The 12,776-nt window shown below is 35.1% G+C and overlaps 1 protein-coding gene across 1 annotated transcript in view; it reads right to left on the bottom strand.

The window, feature by feature from the left end:
- Positions 1-12,282, bottom strand: part of LOC120768706 (MAGUK p55 subfamily member 6) — a 163,254-nt gene extending 150,972 nt beyond the window's left edge. The window contains exon 1 of the mRNA XM_040095478.1: positions 12,247-12,282. The gene's annotated coding sequence lies outside the window, so the exon portion shown is untranslated. The remainder of the gene's footprint in view (positions 1-12,246) is intronic.
- Between the last annotated feature and the right edge of the window lie 494 nt (positions 12,283-12,776).

Consider the following 12,776-nt stretch of genomic DNA (forward strand, 5'->3'; position numbering starts at 1 on the left):
ATCAAACCTGCCGACATTCAAGTGTTGAGCCCATCTTTCTACTATTTTCTTCTTCACTGTTAGTACTTTGCTTTTGTTCTTTTACATATATTTACTCTCGGTTGAACTCTTAGTTTATCTGCCTTAATTTAAATTTATGTAGCTGTCCTAATGGATTCTCGTTTTTTTCTCACTCGCTTTGGTCTCTATCCTATTGTCCGGATACATTTTCAATGTATAATTCTTCAAAGGCTAGGGTGATTTAAGAATTCAGCTCTTTCCTGCTTAATTTTTACGACGTTTTAAACTCTTCCTCGAACCACTCCGTGTTTTGTTTTTCGTTTCTGATCCAAAGATAATATACAGTCAAACCTGGATAAGCGAGAGCTCAAGGGAGCACAATCTAATTCTCGCTTATCCCTTTCAGACCTTCAATACACAATTGTGCGGGTAAGACTAAAAATATGTTAAAAAAATTTTTTCGCTTCACTACGTGTTAAGACCCGAAAACAATGATTACGCCATTTATTTCTAGCGGTTCTTTTCAACGGTTGCTTTGATTTATTGTATATTTTTGTCACAATTTGCAAAGTTTTGAAGTGTTCAGCCGTGTTGTCAAGAATGGAAAAAGGTAAATTGAAATAAATTTTGTGCAGTGTTTTAGTTTCGTGATGTTTTGCAAAAATGTGTATTAAAAAATATTAAATAAACTATATATTATCTTATTGTGAAAAAATTATAATTAAATTATGTGTTTTGAACAAGTTTAAAAAAGGACCACACAATTGTGCGCTTCAGGCTTTGACCTCGCATTTTCATTTACCCGCACAATTGTGTCATTCCAGGTCATTTCAATTTGAATCTTGATGAGGACGTGCTTCAACTTGGGCGGTTCATCCGAGTCGGATTGTAATGAAACTTCTTCGAAAGATGAAATTTTACTTCCTGCTAACCAAGACCCAACTGTTAGTCATGTAAATAAAAGCGTATCTGCTCGGGATGAAGTCTGGAAGAGCGTCGGTTTTGTTGACTCGACGCCTCCGCAACAAACAAGTCATCAAGGAAATATTTTAGTTGGTACACCCATGGAGTATTTTCAGAAATATTTTCCTGAAGATCATTTTCAAAACGCCGCGTTTTTCACGGATAAGTATCACTTATCTCAGCATGGATGTGTCCTCAATGCTACTGCTGCCGATATTAAAAATCTTTACGGACTCCATATCATAATGGGTTGCCTAGCTTACCACAGAGTCCGGATGTATTGGTCGGAAGGCTTCGGATTAGCACAAATAAAAAACGCGATGACCAGAAATAAATTCTTCACATTAAGGTACAGCCTCCATTTTGTTGATACTCTACAGTCTCCGACAAACAAACTGTTTAAGATTCAGCCGGTTATAGACTACGTTAGATCTCGATGCCAAGCATTAGCAACAGAAATTACGGAATACTCGATTGATGCGCAAATGATCCCATTTACAGGAAGGGTGTCCATGCGGCAATACGTTAAAAATTAACCGAGACCTGTAGGTCTTAAGAACCTTGTTGTTGCGACTTCCAGCGGGCTCGTCGTCGGTTTCGAAATATTCCAAGGAGCAGGAACTTTTTCTGACACTGGCTTGGGAGTTGGACCGTCTATTGTCATCAGATTGACAAAACATTTGCCGAAAGAGAGTTTTCTCTATTTTGATAGGTACTTAGAAAAGCTCCTGGAACTCGGCTACAAGGCTACTGGGACCATAGCTTTAAACCGATTGTCTGTGCAGAGGATGGATTTTCCGTTAGACCGAAATATGAATAGAGGAGACATAAGCCAGTTTGTGAAATGTAATGTAGTTGCAGTTAAATGGTGCGATAGCAAGTGCGTTACGCTAGTATCCACAGAATGTGGAAAAGACCCAGTTGGAGTGATACAAAGGTGGTGCAAAAAGGAACGCAAGCGCATTAATGTACCATGCCCTCAAATCGTGAAGCGTTACAACGCTAAAATGGGCGGAGTCGACGCACCTGATCAGTCAATGGAATTTTTATAAAAACGAAGAAATGGACTGTAAAAACAACTTTTCATTTGATTGACATAGCAGTATGCAATGCATGGAGAGAGTACAGAGCCGATGCACTAAAGGCGGGCATGCGGAAAAAGAATATTAAAGACCTATTTAATTTTAAATCTGAACTCGGCGAAGTATTGGCCAAATTCACTGAAAGGCCAATTAATCCACCTGTTCCGTATTGCACATCAACAGCAGAGCCAGCTGCAAAAAGAAACAGACCCCTGGATTGTCCCGTTGATGTACGTACTAATCGGTATGATCACTGGCCAGAGGCAATGGATGTGACAACACCACGGATGTGCCGCGTGAAAGAATGTACCAGCAGAACTAGAATAAAATGCTCCGAATTGGCAAAAAAAAAAAATAAGTGCGGGGTGGGATGAAGTGGTTGAAGTGGCGAATGGTTGGCACCTTGCCGTGGTGCAGGGGCTTGATTGATTGATTGATTGATTAATACATGAGGAATGCACCGCGACCTTTGGTCTATTGTGCCCTCTCCTGGCTTACATAGACTCACCTAGCCCCAGCGCATTGATGAAGTTCAATAGACTACTGGGCGCTAGTGAGGCTATGCGATCCCTATCCGGAAACATTGATCCTAGAGCCTTAGCTCTGCGTCTGCAGACTGCTGTGCAGTCAATCAGCAGGTGCTCCGGGGTTTCAGGCTCCATGTCGCAGAACCGGCAGTTAACGCAAGAGGACAGGCCCATGTTGTACATGTGCCTATTCAATTTACAGTGGCCGGTGTACCATGCGACCAGTAGCCTGAGTTTGTTCCTGGGGAGGTTTATTATAACCTTGCAGGGGCTTAGTCGAAAGGCATACTCGGCACCCCCCAACCGGTGTGGGTGGTGTTGATTAGCACCGCCCAGGCAGGATGTCGGGTGCCACATGCGTGCGGCAACCAAGAGCTACCACCTCCTAGTCCAGGGTGTTATGCCACTCCCGTGCACATTGGATGATTTGCAGTCAGGAGGTAAATTCGGCTGTATTCTAACGGAGCCTTCCCAACACCGGGCCGAATTGGGAAGGCTGAGGGGCGGCGCAGATATGCGGATGCTGTAAAAGGCATCCAACTGGCTACGGGAGTTCGCCCCAAATCTGGAAGGCTGGAAGGTTCCGTCCTCTGTGCAAGAAGAACGGAGGACCTACCGGTCATGCAGGTCCTCTTTCCTTCCCCGGATTTCGGGAATAAAATGGGAATCACTGGAAAGGTGACGTTCTTCAGATCACGAAAATATATATATGTAGTTGCCGCTGACTTATAGTTTTAAAGATATTTGCATTTAAAATTGCAAAATTGACAACTTTTACATTGATAATTTGTATATTGTGAATCACTTTTTCACTTATAAGCTTAGTACGCAGCTCTCAAGATACGTAAAAACTTCATCTAAAAAAACGCTTAAGAAACGGTCAAGAAATCTAGTACTAATTTTTGATACTTTTTTTCAGTAAAAAGTGAATATGGCAAACCTGGTTTTGCGAAGAAACATCAAATCAACAATTGTTTCTTGAAGGAGATTCGAAGTAATCGTCAAATTCATCCTAAATTAGTTGAAATCATTATTATGAAGTATATTCCATTTTGAAATGTTGTATAAAACCTACCAATCATCAACAACATTTCTTAAATCTCAATGAAAATATTTATGTTACCATACACATACACACATACATATTACGCACAAAGTTTGTTTATTCTCTCTTGCTCTTCTAATGTAGATCATTCACAATGCGTAACCAGCTGTCAAAATTACTTGAGAAATAATGTATTTTTTTTCTTGAGCAATTACTTAAGAGCTGCGTACCAACCTATATTATGCACTTTTCACTTACTAGCACTTCACTATAATCACCATGGCAACCCTTTTCTTATTGTGCAAATGCAGAGAATTGTAACTAAAATAAAATAATTAAAATAAAGCTTTATTTATAACAAATATTAAAAAAATTAATATACAGAAACGTTATAGTGAAGTACTAGTAAGTGAAAAGTGAAGTTGTCAATTTTTCAATTTTAAATGCAAATATCTTTAAAACTATAAGTCAGCGGCAACAATATACATATATATATTTTCGTGATCTGGAGAACGTCAACTTTTCAGTGATACCCATTTTATCCCCGAAATCCGGGGATGCTATTCTAAATTTCACCCGCCGCAAGAAACCAATAGTTTTCGACATATTTGCGTTCAATGTTGAAAATTACTACTATTTGAATTACGTATTTTTGCGATTTAAAATTATTTTTACACTTACATCTTTAATTTTTACGTTCACTAACACTTCATTTAATCGTTTGTACACATTTTTTTACATTTTATAGTGCAAAAATAGTTTTAAACCAATATTAAGCTTATTGTTCAAATCTATTTATTTGACAAGTAAAGGGTTGCAGTCTGTCAAATAATCAGTTTTCCTTATCAACATCTTTTATAAATGCACTAAAAGAAATAAATAAAATAGATTATACCCAAGCAAAGGATTTTTGCACACAAAATCTTTTGTTTACCCGTCAATGGGGTGTGTCAAGTTTTTTTTCGCGTGAAATTCTTTTTTGCGTTGGCGGCCGGGCTTTAAAAAAATAACTCGATCCAACACCAGGGTGTTTCAATTTTTTTTTCGCGTTAAATTCCTTTTTGTTAATCTTTCTTTCTATTGTATTTTTTTTTAGTTTGTTCAAATATATTTTTATGGTAACACTGATTATTTGACAGTTTCTAGCTCTTTCGTTATTGTTAAGTAAATAGATTTGAACAATAAGTTAAACATTGAATTAAAACTATTTTTGTCCTATATAATGTAAAATAAATGTCTACAAACGAATTAGTCAAGTACTAGTGAATCTAAAAGTGCAAAATATAAGTGTAATATTCATTTGAAATCGCAAAAATATGTAATTCAAATATTAGTAATTTCCAACTTTAAACGCAAATATCTCGAAAACTATTGGTGGGAAGAATTTAGTATACCGTCCCAGGATTTCAAGGATAAAAAGATATGGTCGGATAGAGGAGATTATCCTGATCAAGGATATATATAGGAAGCAGGAAGCTTATAGTTATCGAGATATTCGCGTTTAAAGTTGAAAATTTGGAATATTTTAATTACATATTTTCGATATATAAAATTAATTTTGCACCTATATTTTTCAATTTTATGTACACTAACACATCACTAATTCATTTGTACACATTTATTCTATATATTATAGTGCAAAACTAGCTTTTAATATACATTTAAATTATTGTTGTATTATGATTATTTAAGAATAACAAATGAATTACAAACTGTCAAATAATCAGTGTTACCTTATCGACATCATTTGTAATAAAGTGAACAGATTATACCCAAGAATGATAGAGAAAGAGATTACGCAATGCGCATGTTTGCTTTCAGTCAGCTGTTCTTGCTGACGTCACGGTTGACTTATTATTCGCCCGCGCTATTGAAAGTGAATTCGAATTGTGTTTTCAAGTGTTATATTATTTGTTAAATTCTATATTTTTAAAATGCGTTGTGCAGTGTTCGGTTGTAATAATAACAATGGTAAAAATACTGCTACGAAGTGGAGATTTCTTCATTTCCCTAAGGATAAAGCCGCATTAAAACAATGGATTCAAATAATGTACTGGATCAAATGACGGAGCTGGTTTCATCAATGAGAGTCATTGGTAAAAATGGTTTGCTTCCATTCCAAAAAGGTAATACTCAAGCTACATATATATTTAGATAAGTTGATTTTCTACAGTTTTTGATTTTACTTATGATTTACAGGTATACTCCAAAGCAATAATGCTTTGAAACAGCAGCACAAAATTGATTACGTTTTGACCTATCGATTGAACCAGGACGTTTTGGAAAATTTTTTTGGCGTAATCAGGTCAAAAGGCGGTCTTCACGATCACCCTGACAGGCAGGAGTTCAAATATAGGCTGCGTTCCTATATACTTGGTCACAACGAAGGAGCGATCACAGAAGAAGGCAATGTTGAAGTCGACAACACACCAGATTTGGAAGGAAATTACTTATCTCTAACCGGTAATTATCAAAATATTACACGTACATAGTATTATAAACCTAAAACTACAGAAAACATTATTATATAAAATTGTATTGATGTTAACAAATGAAAATATGTACTTACATACAATCTAAGTTTTTGCATACTAACCACTATTTTTTATCCTAATTATACTAATAATAATAACTAACAATTTATTCCATTTATTGATACGCATGTACATATGTATGTTTATTATATTTTTGCAGGTAATATTTTTAAACGTGTGTCAGTTGATCTGAATTCCACTGACCCAATCGAAAAAAATGATGACTTGGAGATTCTCAACAACGACGGACTTGAGAATTTGGCAGGGTACATCTGCCACAAACTCGGTAAAGACAACCCCGAAATTTGTGCCAATTCCGAAAATTGTTCGTCCCATACTTGGGTGGATCACCTTTCTGAAGGAGGACTCTCAAAACCAACAGATATGTTTATGGAGCATATGAGAGCCTTGCAAGCAATATTTGACGGCGTCAATGGTAATGATTTGCATATATGTACAAATTACGTCCAGAAACACATAGATTTAAGATTTAAGATTTGTAAATTGTAGCTCGAAAATAAAATAATTATTTTTCAGAGCTAGAATGTATTTTAGGATTCGTTCCTTAAATAAAAACATAATTGAACATATGTTTAGTAAAAAAAGAAAATTAAATAAAACAATAAATTGATACTTGGTTACAAAATATTCAATCTTTTTATTTTCATAAATGTATATGGTTGAAACAAACACAGCAAAGATTGTCTCTTTTTAAATAAAACAATGATAAATGTTCACTATAAAATATTCACTTATATTGATATCTTTTATTAATATTCACTTATATTGATGTTAAATTTGATGATATTCATGATTTTGTATGCCTGCAATACAAAATTGCTTCTTATTGCAAAGAAAAACAACCAACTGAAAATCAGCTGATTGTAAGTTGGTCAACCGTGACGTAGATGCGCAGAACGAACAAAATTTAAACTCGTCATTGCGCAATCTTTGTTTCTATCATTCTTGGATTATACCCCAAATACGAGAATCAACAACCTATAAAAAACAAGTAAGGAAGGGCTAAGTTCGGGTGTCACCGAACATTTTATACTCTCGCATGATAAAGTGATAATAATTTACATATTTTTTTATTTTGCTGTAAAATTAATTAGATTAGATCAATTTGTGTACTTTGATCATTGAATTGTATTTTCATTTCCTAATGTATATATTATACAGAGAAGGCATCAGATGGAATTCAAAATAGCGTTATATTGGAAGAAGGCGTGGTTGTGAACCGATTTCACCCATATTTCGTACATATCATCAGGGTGTTAAGAAAATATTATGTACCGAATTTCATTGAAATCGGTTGAGTTGTTCCTGAGATATGGTTTTTGGTCCATAAGTGGGCGGCGCCACGCCCATTTTCAATTTTTAAAAAATTGGTGCATCTTCCTTCTGCAATTTCTTCCGTAATATTTGGTGTTTCTGACGTTTTTTGTTAGTCGGTTAACGCACTTTTAGTGATTTTCAACATAACCTTTGTATGGGAGGTGGGCGTAGTTATTATCCGATTTATTCCATTTTTGAACTGTATATGGAAATGCCTGAAGGAAACGACTTTATAGAGTTTGGTTGACATAGCTATAGTAGTTTCTGAGATATGTATATAAAAATTTGGAAGTAGTGTTCAAAAAAAATTACTTCCAAATATGCCCCTCCCTAATGCGATCCTTTGTGCCAAATTTCACTTTAATATCTTTATTTATGGCTTAGTGATGACACTTTATAGGTTTTCGGTTTCCGCCATTTTGCCCATCTTCGAACTTAACCTTCTTTTGGAGCCAAGAAATACGTGTACCAAGTTTCATCATGATATCAATTTTTACTCAAGTTACAGCTTGCACGGACGGACGGACAGACGGATGGACGAACAGACAGACATCCGGATTTCAACTCTACTCGTCACCCTGATCACATTGGTATATATAACCCTATATCCGACTCTTTCAGTTTTAGGACTTACAAACAACCGTTATGTGAACAAAACTATAATACTCTCCTTAGCAACTTTGTTGCGAGAGTATAAAAACCCTGGTCGGTCTAACACCTTCGGCCGCGCTTCAAAAAAAATAACCCTGGTCGTCCAACACCGGGGTGTATCAAATTTTTTTCGCGTAGAACTCCTTTTTGCGTGGGGGCCTTCAACCGCGCTTCAAAAAAAATAACCCTGGTCGGTCCAACACCGGGGTGTATCAAATTTTTTTCGCGTAGAACTCCTTTTTGCGAAAAAAATCTGATACACCTCGGTGTTTGACCGATCAGGGTTATTTTTTTGATACGTTGTTGATTCCCGTATTTGGGGTATAATCTGTTCACTTTATTTCATTTAGTAATTTTAAAAATGATGTCGATAAGGTAACACTGATTATTTGTCAGTTTGTAATTCATTTGTTATTCTTAAATAATCATAATTCAACAATAATTTAAATGTATATTGAAAGGTATTTTTGCACTATATTATATAAAATAAATGTGTACAAATGAATTAGTGATGTGTTAGTGTATATAAAATTGAAAAATATAAGTGCAAAATTAATTTTATATATCGAAAATATGTAATTAAAATATTGCAAATTTTCAACTTTAAACGCGAATATCTCGAAAACTATAAGCTTCCTGCGGCTATAACCATATATATTCTTGATCTGGAGAACCTCCCCTATCCGACCAATCCCATATTATTCCCGAAATCCTGTTTTATTTTACTTTTTTTTTTTTATTTATTTACCTTTATTGTAATGGGGTTGGGTTTATTTTAGTATCTCATTTTCACTGCTTATTCCTCTTAAAGAGGAATGTTTAGTTTAGTATATCATTTTGAAGAGGTTTTGCGCAAAGGGGGAGGGGGCTGGGGGCTTGCTACCCCCCTCATTTGAAAGGTAATGAATGGAGCTTTTGAATAATAGCACCTTTCCCCCCTAGGACCACGGGGGTCTCTAGGGCAGCCTCCTGAAAATGGTGTAAAATCGCAGTTTTTCCATACAATTTTCACTAATTATTATAAAATGTATGTACATATTTTTACGCATAGAGTGACTCTATATTTATTATTTTTATTATTTCAATGAATTAAAGTGGAAATCCACTTTATTTAAATAATAAAAACACTGAAAATTAAAAATTGTATATGTATCGGTAATACCAAGATAACCCAACCAACCATTTATACAAGACCCTGAAAAGTGGGCAATATATTACGTCCATATAACGAAAATTTGGAATAAAAAAATCGCGCGATTTTTTATTCCAAATTTTCGGCTGCGGCGCTTGTTTCGGCACAATTCCGATTTCTTTGGCGCCGCGATTTGAAGGTACCGTTGGAAAGAGGAAGTCCTCCTGATTAAAAAATATATAAGGTTATAGGTACCGCAAACGCTTAGTTTAGGAGATATTCGACCTTAAAGTTCAAAAATTCCCAAAATTCGAGCATTTCAACAAGCTATTTTACCGCATTAAACACACTTTACTCACATTTTTCACTTCAAATTAATTAATTTAAACTATAAACTTTTAAATAAATCCACATTTTACACTTTTAACAGTTTTTTTACCGAAGAAATCTTTATTTTAAAAATTACATTTTACACTCGTAGTGAACATCATGTGTGTGCTAAAATTACGACGAAATGGAGCGCTGCCATGTGATAATAAGGAAATTCGCTGAAATGCCTTTTTTCCCAAAAATTCCTCTACCTCATTCATATGGATATGTTCTTTATTTAATTTAATAAACAAATATGTAATATTATATAATAATATTATATAATAATATTTAACCATTTTGTAATGAAAACTCAAACTTTGTTTGAATATTAGTGCAAGTTAACCAAAAAATATAACCACTTTATAACGAAACTCAATATATTTTTTTTATTTTAACGCAGAAAGGAGTACTTTGCGAAAGTACTTCAGTGACCCCGGGTATTCGCTCGACCAGGGTTATTTTTTAAAGCGCGGCCGAAGGCCGCCAACGCAGAAAGGAGTATTACGCGAAAGTACTTCAGTCACCCCGAGTATTCGCTCGACCAGGGTTATTTTTAAAGCGCGGCCGAAGGCCGCCAACGCAGAAAGGAGTACTACGCGAAAGTACTTCAGTCACACCCGGATATTCGCTCGACCAGTGTTATTTTTAAAGCGCGGCCGAAGGCCGCCAACGCAGAAAGGAGTACTACGCGAAAGTACTTCAGTGACCCTGGGTATTCGCTCGACCAGGGTTATTTTTTTAAAGCGCGGCCGAAGGCCGCCAACGCAGAAAGGAGTATTACGCGAAAGTACTTCAGTGACCCCGGGTATTTTTTAAACGCTCCGACCAGGGTTATTTTTAAAGCGCGGCCGAAGGCCGCCAACGCAGAAAGGAGTACTACGCGAAAGTACTTCAGTCACCCCGGGTATTCGCTCGACCAGGGTTATTTTTTTAAAGCGCGGCCGAAGGCCGCCAACGCAGAAAGGAGTATTACGCGAAAGTACTTCAGTCACCCCGGGCATTCGCCCGACCAGGGTAATTTTTTTAAAACGCGGCCGAAGGCCGCCAACGCAGAAGGAGTACTACGCGAAAGTACTTCAGTCACCCCGGGTATTCGCTCGACCAGGGTTATTTTTTTAAAGCGCGGCCGAAGGCCGCCAACGCAGAAAGGAGTATTACGCGAAAGTACTTCAGTCACCCCGGGCATTCGCCCGACCAGGGTTATTTTTTTAAAACGCGGCCGAAGGCCGCCAACGCAGAAGGAGTACTACGCGAAAGTACTTCAGTCACCCCGATATGATATAAATTTTACAATATTATTATAGATTTTTACTTATTTATTTTTATTAAACATAAATCGCATATTATACATATACATACATATGTATAGTATATATGTATACATATGTATATAAACAAAGAAAAATCGTTAAGAACCCTACAAATTTGGTGTTTGAGATGTGGCAACGCTCGTTTTCCTCATAATTGTAAACAATCTAGCCTTTGCAACGATGAGTGTTCTAAGTGATTTTTAAATTAATAAATATAGGTAAAATATTACAAAATAAAAGTGAAATGTGAACTTATTTCAATCTTTAAAGTGTATATTTAAATATAACAAGAGAAAAATGTGAAAAAATTTAGAGAAACATAGAGAAATAACATGTTTTCTTAGTGCAAATTTTTGAATTTTTAAACGTGAATATTTCAAAAAATATTAGTTATTTTTACATTATTTTCGGATATTCCTCCTCTGGAGAAGCTACCCTATCCGCACATACCCCATTTATATGGAAATTCGTTTTTTTTACCCAGCCGCCAAAGTAATCGGAATCGTGCCCTTGTTTCAATGTAATATATTATACTGAAAATATAATGAAAATTTGGAATAAAAAATCGCGCGATTTTTTATTCCAAATTTTCGCCTGCGGGGCTTGTTTCAATGTAATATATTATACTGAAAATCGCGCGATTTTTTATTCCAAAATTCGTTATATGGACGTAATATATTAGCCACTTTTCAGGGTCTTGTATAAATGGTTGGTTAGGTTATCTTGGTATTACCGATACATATACAATTTTTAATTTTCAGTGTTTTTATTATTTAAATAAAGTGGATTTCCACTTTAATTCATTGAAATAATAAAAATACTAAACATAGAGTCACCCAGCCTCCTCCTCTTTGCGCAAAACCTCTTCAAAATGGGATACTAAAGTAAACATTCCCCTTGTAATGATCTGATATTACAAATTACGAAAAGTTTGGACCACACCCAGAGGTTTCTGAATTAGGAATATATTTACTTTCGCTGAGAAACCGCACCACTATTCATACGCATTCATTTTTCTTTGTCAATTATTGCTGATTATGGATATCACTTAGAATTTTTTTATACTTTTCTAAATAAATAGTTTTTGCTCTATTTTCGAACGAAAGATCGTGTATATTTACTTTTGTGACTGTAAACACATTTCAAACCATTTATACCTCAACCAATACCTGAAATCCATACACTTTATAAATAAATAATGAAACAAATATAAAATTTATATATATTTATAAACTAAGTAATTATTGAACACTAAAGCGTCTCAATTACAAAATTATGTTGGAATTACTAACCATTTGACAACAATGATATGCACTGAACTACTGCAGAGTTGGGACTTTTTAAATTGCAATCAATATTACTCATGCAGACTAGACATGGCTAATGTTTAGCAATTGATATCTACATATATTTTATGTCATTCATTGCTAGCAATGTACGAGAGGATAAAGGGATGTTAAACTTATTCCAGTGTGAGAGCACCTCAAAATTAGCGTTTTTTATAACATTTTCTATTATGGCCAGATTGAACAAAATAATAATTTTTGGGCATTTAAATTAAAACACCCAACATTTAGTACGAATAAAAATAACTAAATAGTGGTTATTTATTATATGGATAAACTATTTAAATCTTTTTAAAGAATATTAGAACAACTGACTTTAGTCCCCTCAATACACAATAAAAGGATTTAAGCTTGTTAGCTCTCAATCATTAAATGTTTTTAATCATTTTCAATTGAAAATAAAACTATGATGCTTCAAATTACAAAACGTTTCATCAAATACCTTTAAATTTCACAAATTTATTTAATATTCATTG

Source organism: Bactrocera tryoni, chromosome 2 (genome assembly GCF_016617805.1).
Source record: "Bactrocera tryoni isolate S06 chromosome 2, CSIRO_BtryS06_freeze2, whole genome shotgun sequence".
Classification (NCBI taxonomy): domain Eukaryota; kingdom Metazoa; phylum Arthropoda; class Insecta; order Diptera; family Tephritidae; genus Bactrocera; species Bactrocera tryoni.